The sequence below is a fragment of the Rhinolophus ferrumequinum genome, chromosome 18, assembly GCF_004115265.2.
Source record: "Rhinolophus ferrumequinum isolate MPI-CBG mRhiFer1 chromosome 18, mRhiFer1_v1.p, whole genome shotgun sequence".
NCBI classification, from domain to species: domain Eukaryota; kingdom Metazoa; phylum Chordata; class Mammalia; order Chiroptera; family Rhinolophidae; genus Rhinolophus; species Rhinolophus ferrumequinum.
This window is the reverse complement of record NC_046301.1, coordinates 35,829,628-35,840,192: the sequence shown is the minus strand read 5'-3', so window position 1 is coordinate 35,840,192 and position 10,565 is coordinate 35,829,628. Positions and strand designations below refer to the sequence as shown.

General features: G+C 38.7%; 1 protein-coding gene across 8 annotated transcripts in view; it reads left to right on the top strand.

Annotated features, from left to right (window-relative positions):
- Positions 1–7,832: 7,832 nt before the first annotated feature.
- CLCN3 (chloride voltage-gated channel 3) overlaps positions 7,833–10,565 on the top strand; it is a 75,147-nt gene continuing 72,414 nt past the window's right edge. For 7 of the 8 annotated variants that reach the window (XR_004425570.1, XR_004425569.1, XR_004425568.1 and 4 more), the window contains exon 1: positions 7,833–8,360. The gene's annotated coding sequence lies outside the window, so the exon portion shown is untranslated. The remainder of the gene's footprint in view (positions 8,361–10,565) is intronic. The other variant, XM_033133916.1, reaches the window with a different exon arrangement.

The following is a 10,565-nucleotide window of genomic DNA, read 5'->3' as shown; positions in this document are numbered from 1 at the left end:
CAGTGGGTTCTCCTGCCAGTCTTTGGTTTAGTCATGCTTATAAGACAAACTTTATTTCTACTATGGAAATTAAAAGTTCTGCTTTCTTTGCCAGAAGATGGCACTGCAAGTCATCCAACCTGGAAAACTGGGGAAAATCAGCTTCCGTTTTTTTCACTCTTCAATCTCCAAGGTTTGTTTTCCTCATTTTCTCACTTGTAGGCTAACCTCCTGTGATCCTTCTTCCACTCCAGTTGTCAGGAGCAATTTTGGTGTCAAAATGCACAATAACTCTAGTTCTACCCACGTGCCTTTGTATAGCAAAGCAATATGAAAACCTTGCCAATTGCTAATCTAGCAAATTCTTTTTTGCAGCTTTTATGAAGAATGATTAGTCAGATACCTCCTTAGACAATTATTTAGGTTCCTGTCATAAAATGTTAGTGGGAATATAAACTGTACAGTCTTTGTAGTATTCTAGAAAGCATACTAGCAATATGCCTATCAACAATTTCACTTCTAAGACAAGCAGGTGAAGTTGTATATACAAGGATAACCATTATTTTTATAACCAGAAAAAATAGAAACAGTGTATTCTAATAATAAGGAATGAAGTAAATTATAATATATCCAAACAATAGAATATTCTGAAGCCATTAAAAAGGGTCATCTAAATCTATTTTTACTGACATAGAAAGATACTCTTGATATATTGTTGAGTAAATAAAGCAAGTGACTTTAACGTAGGTTAAGAGGATTACCTGATGATTTCCCTTTCTTGTTTTTAAACCTCTGTATAGTTTAGTATTTTTTTTTCTTTTTACAATGAATGTGTTTTTGGTTCTTTGATTCTTTTTAAATATTCTATTGGACTTTTCTTTCAAACAACAAGGAATCTCTGTTCCTTGCAACAACCCAGTAACACAAGTATGCAAAAATAAGGCCCACAGTCTCTGTCTCCAGAACTCACCCCATGCTTTCTCCTCCAGGAGGCCAATATTAACAGTTTCACAAATATCATGTACATTTTTCTCTAAGCTCATAAAAACATAAATGAGCATTTATTCATATATATTTGCTTTAACCTTTTAAAATGAGATTATAGTATACATATTATTTTGCAATTTGCATCTTATTTAACAGTATATCATGAACATCTCTCTAGAGATCAAATAATTATTCTAATGATATCAATATTCCATGATATGGATGTAACAAAATCTCTTAAGTGGGTATGCTGGGTCAAAAAGTATGGTTTTGTTTGTTTTACTTTAATAGATATGCCTGTGCTTTGGCTATATATTACTGTGTGACAAACCACCCTAAAACTTAGTGGCTGAAAACAATGATTTATTATTTCTCACAATTTTGTGCCCAGGAAATCAGGAAGGGTTCTGCTGGGTGGTTCTTCTGTCCTACATGGTTTTGGCTGGGCTCCCTCACTTAGCTTCATTCAGCTGGCAACTGTGTTAGACTGGATGGTCCAAGAAGCTTCACTCACATGTCTGGTGCCTCGGTACTCCTCCACAACTCTCTCTCTCCACTTGGGTAGCTTAGTTTGCTCACAACATTATGATCTCAGATTTTTCAGACCCCTTTCATAAAAGCTGGCTTCAAATAAGGAAGGTGCCAGTCTTTTTAAAGACTAGGCCAGGAATGGGTATGGTGTCACTTCTGCCACATTCTTGGTGAAAATAAGGCTCAAGGCCAGGCAAGATTTACCAGGAGGTGAGGAATCAATAGTGGCCGTATTTGTAGATGATCTACTACACCCTGGATTACTTTTCAGAAGTTTAAGAAATACACACTCCCAATAGCTTTGTATAAAAGGTGTCTCTCTCCACCACCACTAGATGTTTCTTTTTTAATTTTGCAAAATGTTTTAATTTCCTCCTTAGTGTCCTTTTATATCCCTTGCACCTTTCCTATTTGACTGTCTTTTTATCAATTTGTAGGTGCTATTCGTAACATATGGAAATGAACCCTTTGTCATATTGTGGAACAAACATTTTCTGGCTGTCACACACTAGTATTTTGATACTTTTTATGGTATCTTTGGCCATGCAGAAATTTGTAAATTTGTGTGTGGTCAAATCTGGCAGTCTTTTTCTTTGTCATTTAGGTTTCTCATTTTGCCAAGCAAATATTCCTTCACCCCCAAAGTTACCCAAATAATCACAATGGTCTTTTGTTTTAATTGTTTAGTAAGTTTAATGCATTTGAAATTTATTTTTATATTTTTTATAAATTTCTTATATTTATTTTTGTATATGATTAACACAAAGAGACAAGCTTTATATTATTTTGGAGGAAAGCTAGTTACACCAGAATCATTTATTAAATGTGATTTCCTTTTCCATTGATTTTAAATGTAAACTTTATTACGTACTAAGTTTACTACTTATATTTGTATCTATTTATGGATTTCTCTTCCATTTACCTATTGGTCTTTTGCTCATTTGACAATTAAAAATAAAGTTTGTTTTAATAATCAAGAAATACCATAACAATATTCCATTTTGAAAAAGAAACACCAATGCTAACGTAATTTTTAAAATTATAACAATTTGTATACTTGTATACTAAAGATGGTTATAAAGTTGTACTTGTGGGCTTATTTTATGGTAGGAAAAATAAAGACTCCTTAAATCTTTATTAATAGTGATAATAAGGCAAGTGAAAAGGGACTAGCTATGTTACTAAAGTGGTCTTCTACTAGAGATTTTTCAGAAATATATTGTCATTTATTCACAATGGATTGAGCACTATGCTAGATGATGGAGACAGACATTTTCAAGGCATGGGTATTGTTATTCATTCTTTCCAGAAAGCAGGCAACAAGCTAAAACAAATTAGAAGACAACAAATTAGAGCAAACAGTTGGTAGTAGACTTACATTGAACAATTTCCCTTTGTGAAGTTATTAAAAGACTACATATTTGTGTCAGTGTATGCTTTTGATCAAATTATCTTGACATATAAGCAATCTTTTGTGATTGAAGAAGTCCTCAAATCCTTAAGTATGAGGAAATGCATTCTTTAAAATCTAGATCTCTGGCAGACATGTAATATTCACATCCAAGAGAGAGAGAAAAAAAGTGTCTTTGAATTTAGGGCTCTTTCTATATTCTAAAAGAGGAATTTTTATTTTTAAGCCATTTCCTGAAAGCCTATTGTATGAAGCCTTACATAGTTTGAGCTAACCATTAGCTAGCTATATATAGCTTGGACTTTCAGTAGCAGCCTGCTGAATTTCTGGATCTTAATCAGGTAGGCCTAGCTCAATATGCAAAGATAAAAGTTATCTAATCAGTTCTTGAGTTTCCAGCTTTCTGGGTTGGATCACCTGCAAGAGCACATAGAATTATTAGCTATTTGAAGATCGTAATCTACTTGTAGGAAGAATAAAACAAACATTGAGCCCTTAACTGTGCAGAGCCTGAGAAAGGAATCACATCATGAGATTGAACTGAGGATGTACTTTTGAAATAGCTCAGAGTGTATCAAGTTTCAAGGAGACTTACTTAGATAAAAGTTTAGTAGTACAGAGTCACATGAAACTGGAAGATTGTTTGCAATGTCAAAGACTTCAGATGTAATCAGGGGTGCAGATCTACTCACGATAATTTCATATTCTTTCTTAGAGAAAAAGGTGGGGCCAGCATGGTGGTTCAGGCGGTTGGAGCACCATGCTCCTAACGCCGAGGTCGTTGGTTCGATTCCCACAGGGGCCAGTGAGCTGTGCCCTCTACAGCTAAGATTGTGAACAGCTCTCCCTGGAGCTGGACTGCTGTGAGCAGCCAGAGGTTGGCGTGAGCTGCTGTGTGGTGCTGCATGCTGCAGCAGGCTGCTATGTGCTGCACCAATGACCCTGGGGAAGCGCAAAGCTCATAATACCAGCATGGGCCAGGGAGCTGTGTCCTACACAACTAGACTGAGAAACAACGGCTTGAACTGGAATGAGGGGTGGAAGCAGAAGAAAGGGGGAGAAAAAAGAAAAAAGTAAAGGACAAGAAAAGTTCGTTTTCAACTACTTCTCTGATGCTTGCGGAATCAGGAGGAAATTCTAGACTAGAACCATATCACTATTTTCCTAATAGAACATCTTAATCCCTTTCACTCCCTCTTGCCACTGTGTAGGAAACGCAATAATAAAATCAAAGTTCTTTATCTGAAACAACTCGCCAAAACATGAAATAGACCTATATAGCCTTGTTCATTTCCCTTTCTGTAGAACTGGTTTTTTTTATTACTTTTTTTTAAGATTTTTATTATTATTATTATTATTTTATTGGGGAAAGGGAACAGGACTTTATTGGAGAACAGTGTGTACTTCCAGGACTTTTTTCCAGGTCAAGTTGTTGTCCTTTCAGTCTTAGTTGTGGAGAGCACAGCTCAGCTCCAGGTCTAGTTGCCATTGCTAGTTGCAGGGAGGCAGCCCACCATCCCTTGCGGGACTCGAGGAATTGAACTGGCAACCTTGTGGTTGAGAGCCCACTGGCTCATGTGGGAATCGAACCGGTAGCCTTCGGAGTTAGGAGCATGGAGCTCCAACCGCCTGAGCCATGGGCCGGCCCCCTAGAACTGTTTTTTAAACATATTTTTAAGTTGTTATGGGTAATAACCCTATCTCCAAGGATTTTACTTCAAAGGAAACATAGCTACTTGACTGGAGCCAGGGAGTAAGAATCTAGCAGAAACTGAATGTGATTCCCAGTGCTTCTTTGTTTTGTTTTAACTTATTTTGCCAATTCTGTAAAATAGCATATTATAACCTGCCACTCCCAGAGTGGTGGAATTGCTGGCAGAAGGAAATGGCTTACATCACCTCGACTCACTACGTGTTTCCCCAAAAATAAGACCTAGTTGGACAATCAGCTCTAATGCATCTTTTGGAGCAAAAATTAATATAAGACTTGGTCTTATATTATGTTAGATAAGACCCAGTCTTGTCCAACAGTTTCCCAAGTAAAATAAAATAGTATTGTGCTTGGCTATTACCACGGCTCCACAAAATATACCTTGATCAAAGTAATGAAGGAGTCATAAGAAGTTTGACTGCATCATCACTATCACACGATACTAGCTCTGAAGCCCAGCACTGTATCATTTGAGAACATTCTGCCCTGGAAGAAAATAAAGATATAGGATGGGCAAAACTCATTTTTTAAGCGCAGATAAGTAAGTTATTAGCCTGTGAGACATGGTGGACAGATAAAGTTAGCAAGGCATGTATTTGTGAACATAGACAAGGGTGGAAAGACCAAGAGATACCTAATATTCATGAGGCACTAAACACACAGGCCCTAATATTCATTAAACACTATGTGTGTGTGTGTATATATATATATATATATATATATATATATATATATCTTCACGACATATTCTTGAGTAAACGTTCTCAGGTGTTAATTCTGCCACCCAGTGGTGACACTCATACTGTATTTAACATGTCCTACACAAGAAGTACGAAACCTGTATCTGTTCATCAGGTTAACTGGCAAGCTACTGATGTGGACAGACATTCTTGCCCCTGCACCTCTCCAAGAGAGCCAGAGTGTGTCACTGGCTTAGGCACCTTCCATCTTTGGACCCTTGCTCAAACCTCATACCATCAACAGGAAGGCTAATATGCCAGAAAGAGTGATAGAGCATACGAACATTTCATAACCACAGGTTTCCATTCATGGGTCTTTCCCATCTCGTTTGTACCCCGTCAGAAGTGTGTTAATTTTCATCCCCTCTTGCTTCTCAAGGTGCGTTAGCCTTTTTTCTACGACCTCTGGGATAGTTCGCCTGGTAGTATATTTGGAGGGTATCATTGCATCGAGGTAATTTCTCCCACAATACAGAGCAGGTGATATCTGGGTATTATGTGGCATTGCATGTTATAAAGAACTAACAGTGAAACTCTTTTGCCTGATAGCCTATAATTTCCAACTCTTTGCACTCAAAAGAATGTCTCTCCTTGAGTGTCAACTTTCCTGACACTGAGAATCTCTAATTTTGGCAGGTTCTAAAATATGTCCTTAGAAGACTTTTTAATCTTTAGGCTTTCCAAATAAACCAGATTAACAATTTCTAGAACACTCATTATAGTGGGGCATAGTTTATTTTATTGCAAGAAGCTGAATTTCTTAATCCTGCAAAGGTCATTTGAATGGCCCTCTGATTACTGCACATGTTGGGTGACTAGAGTTCATTGCTTTAGGATTAAATAGCTAGAACTTTTGATGGTTTTTGCCTGCTTGTTTAAGTGGCCTAAACTGAGATTCAGAATTAAAGAAATCTACTGCGGAAACCTGTAACTTGATGCAAGGCCTAGTGACAGGGAAGGGTAAAGGGGGTTCTGAAATAGTTAACACTGAGAGAAACCTCCTGATTCTTATGTTCGTGCTGGCACTGAATCAGGAAGTAAATGTGAATGGGTGACTTGAGTCTGTGAGGTTGTCAGCTGATGGAGATAAACCAGCTGAAAAAGCTGGTGCTCAAGCCTCTTAAGGCATAAAACCCTCTTGGGTGAGGATATTACAAAGGGGATTTCCTTTTGTAAAAACAAACAAATAAAAAACCTGCAATGGGGAAGTAAAGGGCACTCTCATCACCTGTGGTAGGTGACTGGGCATTTGAAAACAGTGACTCCTATCTGCCTTTCTTCTACTTTTTGAACCGGAATACCTACCATTGTTACCTTATGCCTGTCCAAGCGTATTTTGGGAGTGTTGGGAGCAGATAGCTTGGTTCTTTAATCTCACAGGTGATAATGGTATTCTGACTGTGTTGGAGAGGTTGTTATTCTTAGTAGATACCATGTTTTCCCGAAAATAAGACCTAGCCAATCAGCTCTAATTCTCGCTCTTTTGGAGCAAAAACTAATATAATACCCGGTCTTATTTTACTATTGTAAAATTATGTAAGACCCGGTCTTATTTTACTATAGGTTTTATATTTTTGCTCCAAAAGACGCACTAGAGCTGACTGTCTGGCTAGGTCTTATTTTCGGGGAAACATGTTCAAGTATCTAGGGGTAAAGTGTGTCTGCATCCTACTTTCACATGCTGCAGGGGAAAAAAAAAATACACCCAAATATAGATGCAGCAAATGTAGCAGAATTTTGAATCTAGGTGACTGATCCTGTCATGCCCACGATTACAACCCTTCGGCTGTTATGAGTAATTTGAATTTAGATTGTAAAAACATAAATTTTTATATTATATATTTTCTCCAAAATACTTTCCAAGCATTATTTTTGAAAATGTGTAACGGCTAAATTAGGGTCATCGGTTTTCTTCATGTGTGTTAGGCACATAAAAGGCGCGGTGATCCCATTGCCTTCTCTGCCGGCGACCTATAAGCATAGGTAGAATTGGGTGCTGGGCTAAATTCAAAGGCCCACAAATTTTCTGGATCTAAGTTTTAGTTACTAGCGCTCCTGGACGGCTGCTTTTGCTTTTCATACTCGGAACTGATGGTCGCCGGCGTTTCACGCGCTGCTCCCAGACGCTGTCTTGTTTTGCCAACGTGGAAGTGGAGCTTCGCGATGACGCGAGGGGCGGCGCGCACCTGCGGCCTTCTGAGACGGCTTACCCCGAAGCGGCCGCCTCCTGTCCTTTCGCGAGGTCAGCAGAGTGGCAAACGGCAGAGAGTGACGCTACCCCATCCGCAGGAAGGGTTTCACACCCCGCGCGGCCCCTCGGGCGGGCCAGCACGCCCGGCTCCTCCTCCCGGTGCTTCGGTCCCGGCCCGCCCACTGTTTGCACATTGCCCAATAGGCACCGACGCGGTCCGAGGAGGCGGGGTCGGGGCGCCCGGACGCTGAACGGCCGTTCACGTCTACGCGGTGACGTCACGCGTCGGTGCACCTGTCGGACTCCGGTTTCCAGCTGCTTTTCTTCCCCTTCCGTGGGTCCGGGTGGGTCTGGTCCGGAACCTACAGCTTCTTTTTCGTAGTCCAAGTTCGCCCGCTGCCGGAATTGGGCTGCGTGATGAGGAAGAAGGGTGTGGTGGGTTGAAAGCCGTTCTACTTCATTCCCTAGTTAGAGCATGGATCAGTTTTAGTCTTTTAAGAAGGAAGTGAGGTTGGAGATTTTTATTTTCCATTTTGAGTAGAAGCAGGTTGACTCTAGGGCCCAACAGAAGCGGATTTAATGCTGCTCTTGTGTTTGAAGGAGGACCAAAAAAGTGCCACCGGGCAAAATTCCGTAACCTCTAGAGTAGAAAACCCCAGGTGTCTTTTAAATTGCGATCGTTTCCGTTGTGTGTCAAGCTTCTTCTGGTAGAGTTCCCAGGGTAGGTAGGTTTTAGGTTTGAAACAGATGCAGAATCCAAAGGCAGCGCAGAAAACAGCCACCGATTTTGCTATGCCTCTGAGCTGCAAGGTGAGTTGCATTCTATGAGTGAAGATTCGTTAGCTGTCCTGTTCACGGTTTCGGGTCAGCAGTGATGCCAGGCCAGGGCAGTCACCTTCATTTATCTCACAACAGATTTACCTACATGATGTCAGATGCACTCCGATGAGGTATACACCCTCGAGCATTCTTTAAGTTTTCACCTATTTTCTTCAGGAACCGTCGAAGGACCTTTGAGTAGAATGGAAGTAGGTTTCAGGAAAAGATTAAAATTCAACCTAGAGAGTGGGTTTTACTTTCGCTAAATTTGCCCAAATTTAAAGTAAATATTGAGTCTTTCTCTCTTCAATTTAGACTTATGTGTATATCAGGACAGTTTATATGTATACATTACGTGTGTGTTTTGACCTTAAACGTGGACCAGAAGCTTCCTTAGAACCTCGGAAATTAACTTGGTCTATAATATCCTTTATTTGTGTAGCATTTTAAAGCTGGAGTACATAGAAGATAATTACATATACGTTATGCATAAGTATGATAATAGTGACCATACCAATTTTTTTTCGTGATTCAAAAGTTCAGTTCTGCAAACTATAAACTTTTTGGAACTTTGCAATTCCGTTACTGCAGCATCATTGTGGCTTGTGGCGTTGATTGTTGAATCTTTCCAAAAGTGCTTTTGTTTTCATCCCCAAATAGTTAATTTAGAAGATTTGTTTTTCTTATTTCGGTATGGAAATAATTTAACTGATGTCAACTTTGAGTGCCTTTGTGAGTAACTACAAAATACTACCTACATGTGTGGCTTGAGTACATATAGGAGTTAAAATGCTAATCTATATATTGTTGATTTTCATCTTAAAAGGTGGTGCTGCTGATTGCATAGAATGGCTAAAAAACCAGGTTTGTGACCTACAGATAATTTCTCAAATTGAATATGCTTTTATGACCTCTGGTTAATAAGAACAGCCACTTTTGGCGGAATATGTGACAAATTTCATCTCATTCCACACTCTACCTCCCATACTCTTCAAAGACTTATTTTTTTTATAGGTGAATTACAATGTTATATTAGTTTCAGGTGTACAGCTTAGAGATTCTGCATTTATCTACCTTATGATGTGAGCAGCACATGTCTAGTAACTTAAAGACTTTTTGATTCTTTACTTGAAAAATGGGTCAACGTATTTTAAGAGGTGAATATGAATGTTTAGTACCCCCATCTTTACTTGGAAATTGTGAGTTAGCATGTGTTTTCAATCATACATAGCTCATTAGGAATGTAAATATTTAACCAGGTTTTGCATATATACAGTTCAGAGAAACAGATTTGCTGAGGTTATGATTTTATGTTAGTAAATTGGCTATTTTCCACATCATGTTGGTGATAAGCTTTCCATTTCCTGTTGTGACATATTGGTAATAATCTTTGGACCGCTCAGTAAGTGAGGTTTGATCTCTGTGGTGGGTCAGATATCAAAGCAATATCCTGTGGGGTTTGGCCACTATCACAGCTTTGTAGAACTTTCAGCTAAGTTTCTAGTCAAACTTGTCAGCAGGGATCTAAAATACAGAGGGTGCCAAAAAATGTGTGCACATTTTAAGCAAGGAAAACTGTATTAAAATTGTAATACTCAATATATACTGATAACAAAAGATGAATACAAGTCACATTTGACTTCTGCAATTACAAGAGGTGCTCAAAGTAGTTACCATCAGCGTCCAGACACTTCTGATTATAGCGAACTACTGCTTGAGCAACGTTGACCAAAGTGTCCACTTATATACATTGGCACCCTCAGTATATATGACATAATAAGTGTTAATATTTATTGAGTGAATGCTGTGATTCATAATCTTTCCTGTGGGTTTTTTGTGGATTATCTCAATTCTCACACCAACTTCATGAATTCGGTACTTTCCAGTTTTCCCATTATACATGTGGAAACTGAAGCATAGAAGATTTAATTAACTTGCTGGAGGTCTCAGTAAGTGTTAGAACTGGGACTAAAACCTGGCAGTATGATTTCTGAGCTCTTGCTCTCAGTGGCTGCACTATATTGCAAGTAGAACTAGTCAAAATGCTAAAAGAAAAGATAAGATGAGAGAGATAGCACCATAGATTCATATATATTTAAATTAGAAAAGTAACATAAAATTACAGAAACTAGGGAATGTCTTTTTTTTCTTTAAAACTCTTATCCTACTACTCTAATAAGCTTTTTGGGGGTGTTT